Raw genomic sequence first — 21,167 nt, 5'->3', positions numbered from 1 at the left:
ATCCAGGAACTCGATATCAGGTTCCGGTCCAAGCTCCTCGTCCAGTGCGTCCATGTCAATCTTGCAGGGCGGAAGTGCGGCGATAAACTCCCGAGCACGTTCCTCCCTCCACCGAAGCTCAGCCGAACTCTGGCGACGCTTACCATCCCTTTCCTCGACCTCCTCCCCAACACGCTTCCGCTTTTGTCCCCGTTGACGAACATCTACTTGCACTCGCAAAGCTTCCCCGTCAGCTTCCTTGCAGGCGGTTTCCAGCATGGCGGTCAGCTTCCCAACTAGTCTCTCGAGAAGCAATCGACGTCATATTCCCTCGTGCCTCTTAGATTTGCGTATGTCTCGGAGCTTGCTCAACGCTGCGGAAAGAACAAAGTCGGCATCACTCATCCTGCTTGGTACGTAGCACCGTTTGCTTACCCGAATGACACTGGAATCAGAGAAACAGGAAGAGCAGTCCAGCCCGTGCAGGAACCGACAACACAATGATTCGGTCTAAGGGAAACGCAGTTTTCTGTTGGCCTTCCCTCTTTTCACCGCGTTCCTTGAACCCACTTTCCCAAAAGGAGGCACTCGAAAGGCGAAGTGGGCAGTGACCTCGACACGGACGCACGTGCCGTAAGCGCGGTTGAAGTAGAAAGGGGAGAACCAGAAAAAAAAGGCAGGGGGGGGGGGACAAACAGGTTGCACGTGGTTATTTACCGTGCATATTCGAGCGCGAGAGAGCAGAAAATGGTAAAGGAATGGTAAGAGGGGAGGGAAAAAAATAAACAATGCGTATTCCAAGATACGGCAGCGTTTACAGCGAAATATTGCGATCCGAGTGGTCAGTGACGAGTGCCGTCACGTGAGTTGTCTTCAAGAACCTTGAGCAATGGTTTTGTCTGTACATGCTTACACTTTTGGCGTCCGTTTGCTTTCACGCCTATAAGCGAGAATTCTCATAAGACCGTCATCTTGGAAAACATAAACCAGTACGTTAAGCGCTTGGTCCTTGCAGCAAGTTTTTCCCTAATCAATTATGGCTGCTCGTGCTAGCACCGACGAATTTCATTTTTTATCTTTTCGAGCTGCTTGTACTCACAACCAGTCACTTTGTTTTCATTTTCGTGAGGTACTGCTACTCACAGCCAATTTACTTTTCTTTTTTACAAATTTCTGAGTTGCTCGTACTAAGAGCCACACATATAGATGCAATTTTTTGGTGAGCTCAAGGTACTGGCTGTGTATCTTTGTTGCAAAATTTTTGAGTGGCTGGTACTAGCAGATACTCATTTACTTGTAATTTTTTTAGTTGCTGGTAGTAACCAGTAATTACCGCTAAGTTTACTTGCCACAAACACGTCAACTGTGGCTGTGTAGTACGCTTTGTTGAAAACGAAGCCTTTCTTGAGACGAGGATATTTACAAACAATACGTCGAAAACACTAGATATAAGAAAACGTGCGACAAAAGAAGGAATAGACTGTATCTGGCAGACTGCACCGCAAATGAAATAAAATGCCTCAATGGAACACCTAAATGTAACAAATTAATGGAAACTTGCTCTGGGTACACTGATGCGCACGCAAAAATATTGAAATCTGCTGAAATTTCAATATCGTGTATACACTGCAGAGTTATGCGCAACACATGCAGCTGCAGGATTTCTTTCCACAATGAACAAAATACGAGAAAACGGCGCTTTTTAAGTGTCCTATATCGGTGTAACTGGGCAATGATGGCAATAATGAAAAGAAATAGCCCGGACTGAACACAGGAACGCAAACTGCTCATATGGCATTACAAGGGGGTGAGGATATAAAAGACGTTGCGCTAGACTCGATCAACTGGCTCAGTCATCCAGGAACTCGATATCAGGTTCCGGTCCAAGCTCCTCGTCCAGTGCGTCAATGTCAATCTTGGAGGGCGGGAGTGCGGCGATAAACTCCCGAGCACGTTCCTCCCTCCACCGAAGCTCAGCCGAACTCTGGCGACGCTTCCCATCCCTTTCCTCGACCTCCTCCCCAACACGCTTCCGCTTTTGTCCCCGTTGACGAACATCTACTTGCACTCGCAAAGCTTCCCCGTCAGCTTCCTTGCAGGCGGTTTCCAGCATGGCGGTCAGCTTCCCAACTAGTCTCTCGAGAAGCAATCGACGCCATATTCCCTCGTGCCTCTTAGATTTGCGTATGTCTCGGAGCTTGCTCAACGCTGCGGAAAGAACAAAGTCGGCATCACTCATCCTGCTTGATACGTAGCACCGTTTGCTTACCCGAATGACACTGGAATCAGAGAAACAGGAAGAGCAGTCCAGCCCGTGCAGGAACCGAGAACACAATGATTCGGTCTAAGGGAAACGCAGTTTTCTGTTGGCCTTCCCTCTTTCCACCGCGTTCCTTGAACCCACTTTCCCAAAAGGAGGCACTCGAAAGGCGAAGTGGGCAGTGACCTCGACACGGACACACGTGCCGTAAGCGCGGTTGAAGTAGAAAGGGGAGAACCAGAAAAAAAAGGCAGGGGGGGGGGGGACAAACAGGTTGCACGTGGTTATTTACCGTGCATATTCGAGCGCGAGAGAGCAGAAAATGGTAAAGGAATGGTAAGAGGGGAGGGAAAAAAATAAACAATGCGTATTCCAAGATACGGCAGCGTTTACAGCGAAATATTGCGATCCGAGTGGTCAGTGACGAGTGCCGTCACGTGAGTTGTCTTCAAGAACCTTGAGCAATGGTTTTGTCTGTACATGCTTACACTTTTGGCGTCCGTTTGCTTTCACGCCTATAAGCGAGAATTCTCATAAGACCGTCATCTTGGAAAACATAAACCAGTACGTTAAGCGCTTGGTCCTTGCAGCAAGTTTTTCCCTAATCAATTATGGCTGCTCGTGCTAGCACCGACGAATTTCGTTTTTTATCTTTTCGAGCTGCTTGTACTCACAACCAGTCACTTTGTTTTCATTTTCGTGAGGTACTGCTACTAACAGCCAATTTACTTTTCTTTTTTACAAATTTCTGAGTTGCTCGTACTAAGAGCCACACATATAGATGCAATTTTTTGGTGAGCTCAAGGTACTGGCTGTGTATGTTTGTTGCAAAATTTTTGAGTGGCTGGTACTAGCAGATACTCATTTACTTGTAATTTTTTTAGTTGCTGGTAGTAACCAGTAATTACCGCTAAGTTTACTTGCCACAAACACGTCAACTGTGGCTGTGTAGTACGCTTTGTTGAAAACGAAGCCTTTCTTGAGACGAGGATATTTACAAACAATACGTCGAAAACACTAGATATAAGAAAACGTGCGACAAAAGAAGGAATAGACTGTATCTGGCAGACTGCACCGCAAATGAAATAAAATGCCTCAATGGAACACTTAAATGTAACAAATTAATGGAAACTCGCTCTGGGTACACTGATGCGCACGCAAAAATATTGAAATCTGCTGAAATTTCAATATCGTGTATACACTGCAGAGTTATGCGAAACACATGCAGCTGCAGGATTTCTTTCCACAATGAACAAAATACGAGGAAATGGCGCTTGTTAATTGTCCTATATCGGTGTAACTGGGCAATGATGGCAATAATGAAAAGAAATAGCCCGGACTGAACACAGGAACGCAAACTGCTCATATGGCATTACAAGGGGGTGAGGATATAAAAGACGTTGCGCTCGACTCTAGGAACTGGCTCAGTCATCCAGGAACTCGATATCAGGTTCCGGTCCAAGCTCCTCGTCCAGTGCGTCCATGTCAATCTTGCAGGGCGGAAGTGCGGCGATAAACTCCCGAGCACGTTCCTCCCTCCACCGAAGCTCAGCCGAACTCTGGCGACGCTTCGCATCCCTTTCCTCGACCTCCTCCCCAACACGCTTCCGCTTTTGTCCCCGTTGACGAACATCTACTTGCACTCGCAAAGCTTCCCCGTCAGCTTCCTTGCAGGCGGTTTCCAGCATGGCGGTCAGCTTCCCAACTAGTCTCTCGAGAAGCAATCGACGCCATATTCCCTCGTGCCTCTTAGATTTGCGTATGTCTCGGAGCTTGCTCAACGCTGCGGAAAGAACAAAGTCGGCATCACTCATCCTGCTTGATACGTAGCACCGTTTGCTTACCCGAATGACACTGGAATCAGAGAAATAGGAAGAGCAGTCCAGCCCCTGCAGGAACCGAGAACACAATGATTCGGTCTAAGGGAAACGCAGTTTTCTGTTGGCCTTCCCTCTTTCCACCGCGTTCCTTGAACCCACTTTCCCAAAAGGAGGCACTCGAAAGGCGAAGTGGGCAGTGACCTCGACACGGACGCACGTGCCGTAAGCGCGGTTGAAGTAGAAAGGGGAGAACCAGAAAAAAAAGGCAGGGGGGGGGACAAACAGGTTGCACGTGGTTATTTACCGTGCATATTCGAGCGCGAGAGAGCAGAAAATGGTAAAGAAAGGTAAGAGGGGAGGGAAAAAAATAAACAATGCGTATTGCAAGATACGGCAGCGTTTACAGCGAAATATTGCGATCCGAGGGGTCAGTGACGAGTGCCGTCACGTGAGTTGTCTTCAAGAACCTTGAGCAATGGTTTTGTCTGTACATGCTTACACTTTTGGCGTCCGTTTGCTTTCACGCCTATAAGCGAGAATTCTCATAAGACCGTCATCTTGGAAAACATAAACCAGTACGTTAAGCGCTTGGTCCTTGCAGCAAGTTTTTCCCTAATCAATTTTGGCTGCTCGTGCTAGCACCGACGAATTTCGTTTCTTATCTTTTCGAGCTGCTTGTACTCACAACCAGTCACTTTGTTTTCATTTTCGTGAGGTACTGCTACTAACAGCCAATTTACTTTTCTTTTTTACAAATTTCTGAGTTGCTCGTACTAAGAGCCACACATATAGATGCAATTTTTTGGTGAGCTCAAGGCACTGGCTGTGTATCTTTGTTGCAAAATTTTTGAGTGGCTGGTACTAGCAGATACTCATTTACTTGTAATTTTTTTAGTTGCTGGTAGTAACCAGGGGCCCTATAACGTAAAACTATTCCAATATGTTTCTATTCCAATTTCCTGACGTCAAATTTGCGTAACCACCGACGCAAGCACCGGGCGGTCACCCATAGGGTTGTCTGAACAGACCAATCAAACGCTCTCCTCGTTCATAGGAGGTCCCTTTTGTTTGCGCGAAAAACGAATAACATTGCCTACACTGAGCGGCTTGTTGTATCTAATTGGCTGACAAGAGGCGAGGAGAACGCTCAAGTGGAGAGGGATTCACTAGGGCAGAGCCAGTGCACTGAAAACCGATAACCGGATGAAGAGGGTGGTGTCGGCTTCTGCGATTGGTCGGCTTTCCCTTAGTTAGCTTGTGGTGGCTGGTCGAAAATCGCGGCGGCATGCAACGGAAGCTTAAGAATGACGCTAAAATTGACCCTCGGCAAAGAAGAGTTGGTAGAATGAGGTAGTAAACGTGTCGAAAGTGCTTAAAAACGTTACACGGTCACGCAAGAAGTTTTTTTATACGCAAATACACCCATGCTTTCCGGCAGGTGCGAGTAGCCAGCGTCTCAGCGATAGGCGGCAGCTATCTTTTATTCCTTTCGGAACGGGGCAGCCTGCGGCTATTCCGAAAAAAAATTCAGTTTTGTTCGGCATATTAATGCATCTTTATCGCGTACACGTCACTTTGACGCGGTGAGTTTCTGCGGTTTTGTGACGTCGCGTGACAGGCAGGTGAAGTGGGTGCAGCCTGAAAACTTTTTACCAATAGCCGAGGGCTAATGGCGAAAAGGGGTCGAATCAGAAATAACTGTTTTTCTTTTTTCTGTCAAATCATGCATAATCAGTGTGCACACATCATATCAGATGGGGAGGTATTGCGGTTTTTGTAACGTCGCGTGACAGACAGGTGAAATGGGGGATGGTCCAAAAAAGTTTTTGACCAATCACGGAGGGCTGATAGCAGAATTGGAATAGAAAAGTTTGGAATAGTTTTACGTTATAGCGCCCCAGTTATTACCGCTAAGTTTACTTGCCACAAACACGTCAACTGTGGCTGTGTAGTACGCTTTGTTGAAAACGAAGCCTTTCTTGAGACGAGGATATTTACAAACAATACGTCGAAAACACTAGATATAAGAAAACGTGCGACAAAAGAAGGAATAGACTGTATCTGGCAGACTGCACCGCAAATGAAATAAAATGCCTCAATGGAACACTTAAATGTAACAAATTAATGGAAACTTGCTCTGGGTACACTGATGCGCACGCAAAAATATTGAAATCTGCTGAAATTTCAATATCGTGTATACACTGCAGAGTTGTGCGCAACACATGCAGCTGCAGGAGTTCTTTCCACAATGAACAAAATACGAGAAAACGGCGCTTGTTAAGTGTCCTATATCGGTGTAACTGGGCAATGATGGCAATAATGAAAAGAAATAGCCCGGACTGAACACAGGAACGCAAACTGCTCATATGGCATTACAAGGGGGTGAGGATATAAAAGACGTTGCGCTAGACTCGATGAACTGGCTCAGTCATCCAGGAACTCGATATCAGGTTCCGGTCCAAGCTCCTCGTCCAGTGCGTCCATGTCAAACTTGCAGGGCGGAAGTGCGGCGATAAACTCCCGAGCACGTTCCTCCCTCCACCGAAGCTCAGCCGAACTCTGGCGACGCTTCCCATCCCTTTCCTCGACCTCCTCCCCAACACGCTTCCGCTTTTGTCCCCGTTGACGAACATCTACTTGCACTCGCAAAGCTTCCCCGTCAGCTTCCTTGCAGGCGGTTTCCAGCATGGCGGTCAGCTTCCCAACTAGTCTCTCGAGAAGCAATCGACGCCATATTCCCTCGTGCCTCTTAGATTTGCGTATGTCTCGGAGCTTGCTCAACGCTGCGGAAAGAACAAAGTCGGCATCACTCATCCTGCTTGATACGTAGCACCGTTTGCTTACCCGAATGACACTGGAATCAGAGAAACAGGAAGAGCAGTCCAGCCCGTGCAGGAACCGAGAACACAATGATTCGGTCTAAGGGAAACGAAGTTTTCTGTTGGCCTTCCTTCTTTCCACCGCGTTCCTTGAACCCACTTTCCCAAAAGGAGGCACTCGAAGGGCGAAGTGGGCAGTGACCTCGACACGGACGCACGTGCCGTAAGCGCGGTTGAAGTAGAAAGGGGAGAACCAGAAAAAAAAGGCAGGGGGGGGGACAAACAGGTTGCACGTGGTTATTTACCGTGCATATTTGAGCGCGAGAAGAGAAAATGGTAAAGGAAAGGTAAGAGGGGAGGGAAAAAAATAAACAATGCGTATTCCAAGATACGGCAGCGTTTACAGCGAAATATTGCGATCCGAGGGGTCAGTGACGAGTGCCGTCACGTGAGTTGTCTTCAAGAACCTTGAGCAATGGTTTTGTCTGTACATGCTTACACTTTTGGCGTCCGTTTGCTTTCACGCATATAAGCGAGAATTCTCATAAGACCGTCATCTTGGAAAACATAAACCAGTACGTTAAGCGCTTGGTCCTTGCAGCAAGTTTTTCCCTAATCAATTATGGCTGCTCGTGCTAGCACCGACGAATTTCGTTTCTTATCTTTTCGAGCTGCTTGTACTCACAACCAGTCACTTTGTTTTCATATTCGTGAGGTACTGCTACTAACAGCCAATTTACTTTTCTTTTTTGCAAATTTCTGAGTTGCTCGTACTAAGAGCCACACATATAGATGCAATTTTTTGGTGAGCTCAAGGTACTGGCTGTGTATCTTTTTTGCAAAATTTTTGAGTGGCTGGTACTAGCAGATACTCATTTACTTGTAATTTTTTAGTTGCTGGTAGTAACCAGTAATTACCGCTAAGTTTACTTGCCAAAAACACGTCAACTGTGGCTGTGTAGTACGCTTTGTTGAAAACGAAGCCTTTCTTGAGACGAGGATATTTACAAACAATACGTCGAAAACACTAGATATAAGAAAACGTGCGACAAAAGAAGGAATAGACTGTATCTGGCAGACTGCACCGCAAATGAAATAAAATGCCTCAATGGAACACTTAAATGTAACAAATTAATGGAAACTTGCTCTGGGTACACTGATGCGCACGCAAAAATATTGAAATCTGCTGAAATTTCAATATCGTGTATACACTGCAGAGTTATGCGCAACACATGCAGTTGCAGGAGTTCTTTCCACAATGAACAAAATAAGAGAAAACGGCGCTTGTTAAGTGTCCTATATCGGTGTAACTGGGCTATGATGGCAATAATAAAAAGAAATTGCCCGGACTGAACACAGGAACGCAAACTGCTCATATGGCATTACAAGGGGGTGAGGATATAAAAGACGTTGCGCTAGACTCTAGGAACTGGCTCAGTCATCCAGGAACTCGATATCAGGTTCCGGTCCAAGCTCCTCGTCCAGTGCGTCCATGTCAATCTTGCAGGGCGGAAGTGCGGCGATAAACTCCCGAGGACGTTCCTCCCTCCACCAAAGCTCAGCCGAACTCTGGCGACGCTTCCCATCCCTTTCCTCGACCTCCTCCCCAACACGCTTCCGCTTTTGTCCCCGTTGACGAACATCTACTTGCACTCGCAAAGCTTCCCCGTCAGCTTCTTTGCAGGCGGTTTCCAGCATGGCGGTCAGCTTCCCAACTAGTATCTCGAGAAGCAATCGACGCCATATTCCCTCGTGCATCTTAGATTTGCGTATGTCTCCGAGCTTGCTCAACGCTGCGGAAAGAACAAAGTCGGCATCACTCATCCTGCTTGATACGTAGCACCGTTTGCTTACCCGAATGACACTGGAATCAGAGAAACAGGAAGAGCAGTCCAGCCCGTGCAGGAACCGAGAACACAATGATTCGGTCTAAGGGAAACGCAGTTTTCTGTTGGCCTTCCCTCTTTCCACCGCGTTCCTTGAACCCACTTTCCCAAAAGGAGGCACTCGAAAGGCGAAGTGGGCAGTGACCTCGACACGGACGCACGTGCCGTAAGCGCGGTTGAAGTAGAAAGGGGAGAACCAGAAAAAAAAGGCAGGGGGGGGACAAACAGGTTGCACGTGGTTATTTACCGTGCATATTCGAGCGCGAGAGAGCAGAAAATGGTAAAGGTAAGGTAAGAGGGGAGGGAAAAAAATAAACAATGCGTATTCCAAGATACGGCAGCGTTTACAGCGAAATATTGCGATCCGAGGGGTCAGTGACGAGTGCCGTCACGTGAGTTGTCTTCAAGAACCTTGAGCAATGGTTTTGTCTGTACATGCTTACACTTTTGGCGTCCGTTTGCTTTCACGCCTATAAGCGAGAATTCTCATAAGACCGTCATCTTGGAAAACATAAACCAGTACGTTAAGCGCTTGGTCCTTGCAGCAAGTTTTTCCCTAATCAATTATGGCTGCTCGTGCTAGCACCGACGAATTTCTTTTCTTATCTTTTCGAGCTGCTTGTACTCACAACCAGTCACTTTGTTTTCATTTTCGCGAGGTACTGCTACTAACAGCCAATTTACTTTTCTATTTTACAAATTTCTGAGTTGCTCGTACTAAGAGCCACACATATAGATGCAATTTTTTGGTGAGCTCAAGGTACTGGCTGTGTATCTTTGTTGCAAAATTTTTGAGTGGCTGGTACTAGCAGATACTCATTTACTTGTAATTTTTTAGTTGCTGGTAGTAACCAGTAATTACCGCTAAGTTTACTTGCCACAAACACGTCAACTGTGGCTGTGTAGTACGCTTTGTTGAAAACGAAGCCTTTCTTGAGACGAGGATATTTACAAACAATACGTCGAAAACACTAGATATAAGAAAACGTGCGACAAAAGAAGGAATAGACTGTATGTGGCAGACTGCACCGCAAATGAAATAAAATGCCTCAATGGAACACTTAAATGTAACAAATTAATGGAAACTTGCTCTGGGTACACTGATGCGCACGCAAAAATATTGAAATCTGCTGAAATTTCAATATCGTGTATACACTGCAGAGTTGTGCGCAACACATGCAGCTGCAGGAGTTCTTTCCACAATGAACAAAATACGAGAAAACGGCGCTTGTTAAGTGTCCTATATCGGTGTAACTGGGCAATGATGGCAATAATGAAAAGAAATAGCCCGGACTGAACACAGGAACGCAAACTGCTCATATGGCATTACAAGGGGGTGAGGATATAAAATATGTTGCGCTAGAGTCGATGAACTGGCTCAATCATCCAGGAACTCGATATCAGGTTCCGGTCCAAGCTCCTCGTCCAGTGCGTCCATGTCAATCTTGCAGGGCGGAAGTGCGGCGATAAACTCCCGAGCACGTTCCTCCCTCCACCGAAGCTCAGCCGAACTCTGGCCCGGACGCTTCCCATCCCTTTCCTCGACCTCCTCCCCAACACGCTTCCGCTTTTGTCCCCGTTGACGAACATCTACTTGCACTCGCAAAGCTTCCCCGTCAGCTTCCTTGCAGGCGGTTTCCAGCATGGCGGTCAGCTTCCCAACTAGTCTGTCGAGAAGCAATCGACGCCATATTCCCTCGTGCCTCTTAGATTTGCGTATGTCTCGGAGCTTGCTCAACGCTGCGGAAAGAACAAATTCGGCATCACTCATCCCGCTTGATACGTAGCACCGTTTGCTTACCCGAATGACACTGGAATCAGAGAAACAGGAAGAGCAGTCCAGCCCGTGCAGGAACAAGGAACACAATGATTCGGTCTAAGGGAAACGCAGTTTTCTGTTCGCCTTCCCTCTTTCCACCGCGTTCCTTGAACCCACTTTCCCAAAAGGAGGCACTCGAAAGGCGAAGTGGGCAGTGACCTCGACACGGACGCACGTGCCTTAAGCGCGGTTGAAGTAGAAAGGGGAGAACGAGAAAAAAAGGCAGGGGGGGGGGACAAACAGGTTGCACGTGGTTATTTACCGTGCATATTCGAGCGCGAGAGAGCAGAAAATGGTAAAGGAACGGTAAGAGGGGAGGGAAAAAAATAAACAATGCGTATTCCAAGATACGGCAGCGTTTACAGCGAAATATTGCGATCCGAGGGGTCAGTGACGAGTGCCGTCACGTGAGTTGTCTTCAAGAACCTTGAGCAATGGTTTTGTCTGTACATGCTTACACTTTTGGCGTCCGTTTGCTTTCACGCCTATAAGCGAGAATTCTCATAAGACCGGCATCTTGGAAAACATAAACCAGTACGTTAAGCGCTTGGTCCTTGCAGCAAGTTTTTCCCAATCAATTATGGCTGCTCGTGCTAGCACCGACGAATTTCGTTTCTTATCTTTTCGAGCTGCTTCTACTCACAACCAGTCACTTTGTTTTCATATTCGTGAGGTACTGCTACTAACAGCCAATTTACTTTTCTTTTTTACAAATTTCTGAGTTGCTCGTACTAAGATCCACACATATAGATGCAATTTTTTGGTGAGCTCAAGGTACTGGCTGTGTATCTTTGTTGCAAAATTTTTCAGTGGCTGGTACTAGCAGATACTCATTTACTTGTAATTTTTTTAGTTGCTGGTAGTAACCAGTAATTACCGCTAAGTTTACTTGCCACAAACACGTTAACTGTGGCTGTGTAGTACGCTTTGTTGAAAACGAAGCCTTTCTGGAGACGAGGATATTTACAAACAATACGTCGAAAACACTAGATATAAGAAAACGTGCGACAAAAGAAGGAATAGACTGTATCTGGCAGACTGCACCGCAAATGAAATAAAATGCCTCAATGGAACACTTAAATGTAACAAATTAATGGAAACTTGCTCTGGGTACACTGATGCGCACGCAAAAATATTGAAATCTGCTGAAATTTCAATATCGTGTATACACTGCAGAGTTGTGCGCAACACATGCAGCTGCAGGAGTTCTTTCCACAATGAACAAAATACGAGAAAACGGCGCTTGTTAAGTGTCCTATATCGGTGTAACTGGGCAATGATGGCAATAATGAAAAGAAATAGCCCGGACTGAACACAGGAACGCAAACTGCTCATATGGCATTACAAGGGGGTGAGGATATAAAAGATGTTGCGCTAGACTCGATGAACTGGCTCAGTCATCCAGGAACTCGATATCAGGTTCCGGTCCAAGCTCCTCGTCCAGTGCGTCCATGTCAATCTTGCAGGGCGGAAGTGCGGCGATAAACTCCCGAGCACGTTCCTCCCTCCACCGAAGCTCAGCCGAACTCTGGCGACGCTTCCCATCCCTTTCCTCGACCTCCTCCCCAACACGCTTCCGCTTTTGTCCCCGTTGACGAACATCTACTTGCACTCGCAAAGCTTCCCCGTCAGCTTCCTTGCAGGCGGTTTCCAGCATGGCGGTCAGCTTCCCAACTAGTCTCTCGAGAAGCAATCGACTCCATATTCCCTCGTGCCTCTTAGATTTGCGTATGTCTCGGAGCTTGCTCAACGCTGCGGAAAGAACAAAGTCGGCATCACTCATCCTGCTTGATACGTAGCACCGTTTGCTTACCCGAATGACACTGGAATCAGAGAAACGGGAAGAGCAGTCCAGCCCGTGCAGGAACCGAGAACACAATGATTCGGTCTAAGGGAAACGCAGTTTTCTGTTCGCCTTCCCTCTTTCCACCGCGTTCCTTGAACCCACTTTCCCAAAAGGAGGCACTCGAAAGGCGATGTGGGCAGTGACCTCGACACGGACGCACGTGCCGTAAGCGCGGTTGAAGTAGAAAGGGGAGAACCAGAAAAAAAAGGCAGGGGGGGGGGACAAACAGGTTGCACGTGGTTATTTACCGTGCATATTCGAGCGCGAGAGAGCAGAAAATGGTAAAGGAACGGTAAGAGGGGAGGGAAAAAAAATAAACAATGCGTATTCCAAGATACGGCAGCGTTTACAGCGAAATATTGCGATCCGAGGGGTCAGTGACGAGTGCCGTCACGTGAGTTGTCTTCAAGAACCTTGAGCAATGGTTTTGTCTGTACATGCTTACACTTTTGGCGTCCGTTTGCTTTCACGCCTATAAGCGAGAATTCTCATAAGACTGGCATCTTGGAAAACATAAACCAGTACGTTAAGCGCTTGGTCCTTGCAGCAAGTTTTTCCCTAATCAATTATGGCTGCTCGTGCTAGCACCGACGAATTTCGTTTCTTATCTTTTCGAGCTGCTTCTACTCACAACCAGTCACTTTGTTTTCATATTCGTGAGGTACTGCTACTAACAGCCAATTTACTTTTCTTTTTTACAAATTTCTGAGTTGCTCGTACTAAGAGCCACACATATAGATGCAATTTTTTGGTGAGCTCAAGGTACTGGCTGTGTATCTTTGTTGCAAAATTTTTGATTGGCTGGTACTAGCAGATACTCATTTACTTGTAATTTTTTTAGTTGCTGGTAGTAACCAGTAATTACCGCTAAGTTTACTTGCCACAAACACGTCAACTGTGGCTGTGTAGTACGCTTTGTTGAAAACGAAGCCTTTCTTGAGACGAGGATATTTACAAACAATACGTCGAAAACACTAGATATAAGAAAACGTGCGACAAAAGAAGGAATAGACTGTATCTGGCAGTCTGCACCGCAAATGAAATAAAATGCCTCAATGGAACACTTAAATGTAACAAATTAATGGAAACTTGCTCTGGGTACACTGATGCGCACGCAAAAATATTGAAATCTGCTGAAATTTCAATATCGTGTATACACTGCAGAGTTGTGCGCAACACATGCAGCTGCAGGAGTTCTTTCCACAATGAACAAAATACGAGAAAACGGCGCTTGTTAAGTGTCCTATATCGGTGTAACTGGGCAATGATGGCAATAATGAAAAGAAATAGCCCGGACTGAACACAGGAACGCAAACTGCTCATATGGCATTACAAGGGGGTGAGGATATAAAAGACGTTGCGCTAGACTCGATGAACTGGCTCAGTCATCCAGGAACTCGATATCAGGTTCCGGTCCAAGCTCCTCGTCCAGTGCGTCCATGTCAATCTTGCAGGGCGGAAGTGCGGCGATAAACTCCCGAGCACGTTCCTCCCTCCACCGAAGCTCAGCCGAACTCTGGCCCGGACGCTTCCCATCCCTTTCCTCGACCTCCTCCCCAACACGCTTCCGCTTTTGTCCCCGTTGACGAACATCTACTTGCACTCGCAAAGCTTCCCCGTCAGCTTCCTTGCAGGCGGTTTCCAGCATGGCGGTCAGCTTCCCAACTAGTCTCTCGAGAAGCAATCGACGCCTTATTCCCTCGTGCCTCTTAGATTTGCGTATGTCTCGGAGCTTGCTCAACGCTGCGGAAAGAACAAAGTCGGCATCACTCATCCTGCTTGATACGTAGCACCGTTTGCTTACCCGAATGACACTGGAATCAGAGAAACAGGAAGAGCAGTCCAGCCCGTGCAGTAACCGAGAACACAATGATTCGGTCTAAGGGAAACGCAGTTTTCTGTTGGCCTTCCCTCTTTCCACCGCGTTCCTTGAACCCACTTTCCCAAAAGGAGGCACTCGAAAGGCGAAGTGGGCAGTGACCTCGACACGGACGCACGTGCCGTAAGCGCGGTTGAAGTAGAAAGGGGAGAACCAGAAAAAAAAAGACAGGGGGGGGGGGACAAACAGGTTGCACGTGGTTATTTACCGTGCATATTCGAGCGCGAGAGAGCAGAAAATGGTAAAGGAAAGGTAAGAGGGGAGGGAAAAAAATAAACAATGCGTATTCCAAGATACGGCAGCGTTTACAGCGAAATATTGCGATCCGAGGGGTCAGTGACGAGTGCCGTCACGTGAGTTGTCTTCAAGAACCTTGAGCAATGGTTTTGTCTGTACATGCTTACACTTTTGGCGTCCGTTTGCTTTCACGCCTATAAGCGAGAATTCTCATAAGACCGTCATCTCGGAAAACATAAACCAGTACGTTAAGCGCTTGTGCCTTGCAGCAAGTTTTTCCCTAATCAATTATGGCTGCTCGTGCTAGCACCGACGAATTTCGTTTCTTATCTTTGCGAGCTGCTTGTACTCACAACCAGTCACTTTGTTTTCATTTTCGTGAGGTACTGCTACTAACAGCCAATTTACTTTTCTTTTTTACAAATTTCTAAGTTGCTCGTACTAAGAGCCACACATAGAGATGCAATTTTTTGGTGAGCTCAAGGTACTGGCTGTGTATCTTTGTTGCAAAATTTTTGAGTGGCTGGTACTAGCAGATACTCATTTACTTGTAATTTTTTTAAGTTGCTGGTAGTAACCAGTAATTACCGCTAAGTTTACTTGCCACAAACACGTCAACTGTGGCTGTGTAGTACGCTTTGTTGAAAACGAAGCCTTTCTTGAGACGGGGATATTTACAAACAATACGTCGAAAACACTAGATACAAGAAAACGTGCGACAAAAGAAGGAATAGACTGTATCTGGCAGACTGCACCGCAAATAAAATAAAATGCCTCAATGGAACACCTAAATGTAACAAATTAATGGAAACTTGCTCTGGGTACACTGATGCGCACGCAAAAATATTGAAATCTGCTGAAATTTCAATATCGTGTATACACTGCAGAGTTGTGCGCAACACATGCAGCTGCAGGAGTTCTTTCCACATTGAACAAAATACGAGAAAACGGCGCTTGTTAAGTGTCCTATATCGGTGTAACTGGGCAATGATGGCAATAATGAAAAGAAATAGCCCGGACTGAACACAGGAACGCAAACTGCTCATATGGCATTACAAGGGGGTGAGGATATAAAAGACGTTGCGCTAGACTCGATGAACTGGCTCAGTCATCCAGGAACTCGATATCAGGTTCCGGTCCAAGCTCCTCGTCCAGTGCGTCCATGTCAATCTTGCAGGGCGGAAGTGCGGCGATAAACTCCCGAGCACGTTCCTCCCTCCACCGAAGCTCAGCCGAACTCTGGCGACGCTTCCCATCCCTTTCCTCGACCTCCTCCCTAACACGCTTCCGCTTTTGTCCCCGTTGACGAACATCTACTTGCACTCGCAAAGCTTCCCCGTCAGCTTCCTTGCAGGCGGTTTCCAGCATGGCGGTCAGCTTCCCAACTAGTCTCTCGAGAAGCAATCGATGCCATATTCCCTCGTGCCTCTTAGATTTGCGTATGTCTCGGAGCTTGCTCAACGCCGCGGAAAGAACAAAGTGGGCATCACTCATCCTGCTAGATACGTAGCACCGTTTGCTTTCCCGAATGACACTGGAATCAGAGAAACAGGAAGAGCAGTCCAGCCCGTGCAGGAACCGAGAACACAATGATTTGGTCTAAGGGAAACGCAGTTTTCTGTTGGCCTTCCCTCTTTCCACCGCGTTCCTTGAACCCACTTTCCCAAAAGGAGGCACTCGAAAGGCGAAGTGGGCAGTGACCTCGACACGGACGCACGTGCCGTAAGCGCGGTTGAAGTAGAAAGGGGAGAACTAGAAAAAAAAGGCAGGGGGGGGGGGACAAACAGGTTGCACGTGGTTATTTACCGTGCATATTCGAGCGCGAGAGAGCAGAAAATGGTAAAGGAAAGGTAAGAGGGGAGGGAAAAAAATAAACAATGCGTATTCCAAGATACGGCAGCGTTTACAGCGAAATATTGCGATCCGAGGGGTCAGTGACGAGTGCCGTCACGTGAGTTGTCTTCAAGAACCTTGAGCAATGGTTTTGTCTGTACATGCTTACACTTTTGGCGTCCGTTTGCTTTCACGCCTATAAGCGAGAATTCTCATAAGACCGTCATCTTGGAAAACATAAACCAGTACGTTAAGCGCTTGGTCCTTGCAGCAAGTTTTTCCCTAATCAATTATGGCTGCTCGTGCTAGCACCGACGAATTTCGTTTCTTATCTTTTCGAGCCGCTTGTACTCACAACCAGTCACTTTGTTTTCATTTTCGTGAGGTACTGCTACTAACAGCCAATTTACTTTTCTTTTTTACAAATTTCTGAGTTGCTCGTACTAAGAGCCACACATAGAGATGCAATTTTTTGGTGAGCTCAAGGTACTGGCTGTGTATCTTTGTTGCAAAATTTTTGAGTGGCTGGTACTAGCAGATACTCATTTACTTGTAATTTTTTTAAGTTGCTGGTAGTAACCAGTAATTACCGCTAAGTTTACTTGCCACAAACACGTCAACTGTGGCTGTGTAGTACGCTTTGTTGAAAACGAAGCCTTTCTTGAGACGGGGATATTTACAAACAATACGTCGAAAACACTACATACAAGAAAACGTGCGACAAAAGAAGGAATAGACTGTATCTGGCAGACTGCACCGCAAATAAAATAAAATGCCTCAATGGAACACCTAAATGTAACAAATTAATGGAAACTTGCTCTGGGTACACTGATGCGCACGCAAAAATATTGAAATCTGCTGAAATTTCAATATTGTGTATACACTGCAGAGTTGTGCGCAACACATGCAGCTGCAGGAGTTCTTTCCACAATGAACAAAATACGAGAAAACGGCGCTTGTTAAGTGTCCTATATCGGTGTACCTGGGCAATGATGGCAATAATGAAAAGAAATTGCCCGGAATGAACACAGGAACGCAAACTGCTCATATGGCATTACAAGGGGGTGAGGATATAAAAGACGTTGCGCCAGACTCGATAAACTGGCTCAGTCATCCAGGAACTCGATATCAGGTTCCGGTCCAAGCTCCTCGTCCAGTGCGTCCATGTCAATCTTGCAGGGCGGAAGTGCGGCGATAAACTCCCGAGCACGTTCCTCCCTCCACCGAAGCTCAGCCGAACTCTGGCGACGCTTCCCATCCCTTTCCTCGACCTCCTCCCCAACACGCTTCCGCTTTTGTCCCCGTTGACGAACATCTACTTGCACTCGCAAAGCTTCCCCGTCAGCTTCCTTGCAGGCGGTTTCCAGCATGGCGGTCAGCTTCCCAACTAGTCTCTCGAGAAGCAATCGACGCCATATTCCCTCGTGCCTCTTAGATTTGCGTATGTCACGGAGCTTGCTCAACGCTGCGGAAAGAACAAAGTCGGCATCACTCATCCTGCTTGATACGTAGCACCGTTTGCTTACCCGAATGACACTGGAATCAGAGAAACAGGAAGAGCAGTCCAGCACGTGCAGGAACCGAGAACACAATGATTCGGTCTAAGGGAAACGCAGTTTTCTGTTGGCCTTCCCTCTTTCCACCGCGTTCCTTGAACCCACTTTCCCAAAAGGAGGCACTCCAAAGGCGAAGTGGGCAGTGACCTCGACACGGACGCACGTGCCGTAAGCGCGGTTGAAGTAGAAAGGGGAGAACCAGAAAAAAAAGGCAGGGGGGGGGGACAAACAGGTTGCACGTGGTTATTTACCATGCATATTCGAGCGCGAGAGAGCAGAAAATGGTAAAGGAATGGTAAGAGGGGAGGGAAAAAAATACACAATGCGTATTCCAAGATACGGCAGCGTTTACAGCGAAATATTGCGATCCGAGGGGTCAGTGACGAGTGCCGTCACGTGAGTTGTCTTCAAGAACCTTGAGCAATGGTTTTGTCTGTACATGCTTAGACTTTTGGCGTCCGTTTGCTTTCACGCCTATAAGCGAGAATTCTCATAAGACCGTCATCTCGGAAAACATAAACCAGTACGTTAAGCGCTTGGTCCTTGCAGCAAGTTTTTCCCTAATCAATTATGGCTGCTCGTGCTAGCACCGACGAATTTCGTTTCTTATCTTTGCGAGCTGCTTGTACTCACAACCAGTCACTTTGTTTTCATTTTCGTGAGGTACTGCTACTAACAGCCAATTTACTTTTCTTTTTTACAAATTTCTAAGTTGCTCGTACTAAGAACCACACATATAGATGCAATTTTTTGGTGAGCTCAAGGTACTGGCTGTGTATCTTTGTTGCACAATTTTTGAGTGGCTGGTACTAGCAGATACTCATTTACTTGTAATTTTTTTAGTTGCTGGTAGTAACCAGTAATTACCGCTAAGTTTACTTGCCACAAACACGTCAACTGTGGCTGTGTAGTACGCTTTGTTGAAAACGAAGCTGTTCTTGAGACGAGGATATTTACAAACAATACGTCGAAAACACTAGATACAAGAAAACGTGCGACAAAAGAAGGAATAGACTGTATCTGGCAGACTGCACCGCAAATGAAATAAAATGCCTCAATGGAACACTTAAATGTAACAAATTAATGGAAACTTGCTCTGGGTACACTGATGCGCACGCAAAAATATTGAAATCTGCTGAAATTTCAATATCGTGTATACACTGCAGAGTTGTGCGCAACAAATGCAGCTGCAGGAGTTCTTTCCACAATGAACAAAATACGAGAAAACGGCGCTTGTTAGGTGTCCTATATCGGTGTAACTGGGCAATGATGGCAATAATGAAAAGAAATAGCCCGGACTGAACACAGGAACGCAAACTGCTCATATGGCATTACAAGGGGGTGAGGATATAAAAGACGTTGCGCTAGACTCGATGAACTGGCTCAGTCATCCAGGAACTCGATATCAGGTTCCGGTCCAAGCTCCTCGTCCAGTGCGTCCATGTCAATCTTGCAGGGCGGAAGTGCGGCGATAAACTCCCGAGCACGTTCCTCCCTCCACCGAAGCTCAGCCGAACTCTGGCGACGCTTCCCATCCCTTTCCTCGACCTCCTCCCTAACACGCTTCCGCTTTTGTCCCCGTTGACGAACATCTACTTGCACTCGCAAAGCTTCCCCGTCAGCTTCCTTGCAGGCGGTTTCCAGCATGGCGGTCAGCTTCCCAACTAGTCTCTCGAGAAGCAATCGACGCCATATTCCCTCGTGCCTCTTACATTTGCGTATGTCTCGGAGCTTGCTCAACGCTGCGGAAAGAACAAAGTGGGCATCACTCATCCTGCTAGATACGTAGCACCGTTTGCTTACCCGAATGACACTGGAATCAGAGAAACAGGAAGAGCAGTCCAGCCCGTGCAGGAACCGAGAACACAATGATTTGGTCTAAGGGAAACGCAGTTTTCTGTTGGCCTTCCCTCTTTCCACCGCGTTCCTTGAACCCACTTTCCCAAAAGGAGGCACTCGAAAGGCGAAGTGGGCAGTGACCTCGACACGGACGCACGTGCCGTAAGCGCGGTTGAAGTAGAAAGGGGAGAACTAGAAAAAAAAGGCAGGGGGGGGGGGGGACAAACAGGTTGCACGTGGTTATTTACCGTGCATATTCGAGCGCGAGAGCGCAGAAAATGGTAAAGGAAAGGTAAGAGGGGAGGGAAAAAAATAAACAATGCGTATTCCAAGATACGGCAGCGTTTACAGCGAAATATTGCGATCCGAGGGGTCAGTGACGAGTGCCGTCACGTGAGTTGTCTTCAAGAACCTTGAGCAATGGTTTTGTCTGTACATGCTTACACTTTTGGCGTCCGTTTGCTTTCACGCCTATGAGCGAGAATTCTCATAAGACCGTCATCTTGGAAAACATAAACCAGTACGTTAAGCGCTTGGTCCTTGCAGCAAGTTTTTCCCTAATCAATTATGGCTGCTCGTGCTAGCACCGACGAATTTCGTTTCTTATCTTTTCGAGCCGCTTGTACTCACAACCAGTCACTTTGTTTTCATTTTCGTGAGGTACTGCTACTAACAGCCAATTTACTTTTCTTTTTTACAAATTTCTGAGTTGCTCGTACTAAGAGCCACACATATAGATGCAATTTTTTGGTGAGCTCAAGGTACTGGCTGTGTATCTTTGTTGCAAAATTTTTGAGTGGCTGGTACTAGCAGATACTCATTTACTTGTAATTTTTTTAGTTGCTGGTAGTAACCAGTAATTACCGCTAAGTTTATTTGCCACAAACACGTCAACTGTGGCTGTGTAGTACGCTTTGTTGAAAACGAAGCCTTTCTTGAGACGAGGATATTTACAAACAATACGTCGAAAACACTAGATATAAGAAAACGTGCGACAAAAGAAGGAATAGACTGTATCTGGCAGACTGCACCGCAAATGAAATAAAATGCCTCAATGGAACACTTAAATGTAGCAAATTAATGGAAACTTGCTCTGGGTACACTGATGCGCACGCAAAAATATTGAAATCTGCTGAAATTTCAATATCGTGTATACACTGCAGAGTTGTGCGCAACACATGCAGCTGCAGGAGTTCTTTCCACAATGAACAAAATACGAGAAAACGGCGCTTGTTAAGTGTCCTATATCGGTGTAACTGGGCAATGATGGCAATAATGAAAAGAAATAGCCCGGAATGAACACAGGAACGCAAACTGCTCATATGGCATTACAAGGGGGTGAGGATATAAAAGACTTTGCGCCAGACTCGATGAACTGGCTCAGTCATCCAGGA

This window comes from Dermacentor albipictus, chromosome 6 (genome assembly GCF_038994185.2).
Source record: "Dermacentor albipictus isolate Rhodes 1998 colony chromosome 6, USDA_Dalb.pri_finalv2, whole genome shotgun sequence".
Lineage (NCBI taxonomy): Eukaryota > Metazoa > Arthropoda > Arachnida > Ixodida > Ixodidae > Dermacentor > Dermacentor albipictus.
This window is presented reverse-complemented; position numbering follows the sequence as displayed.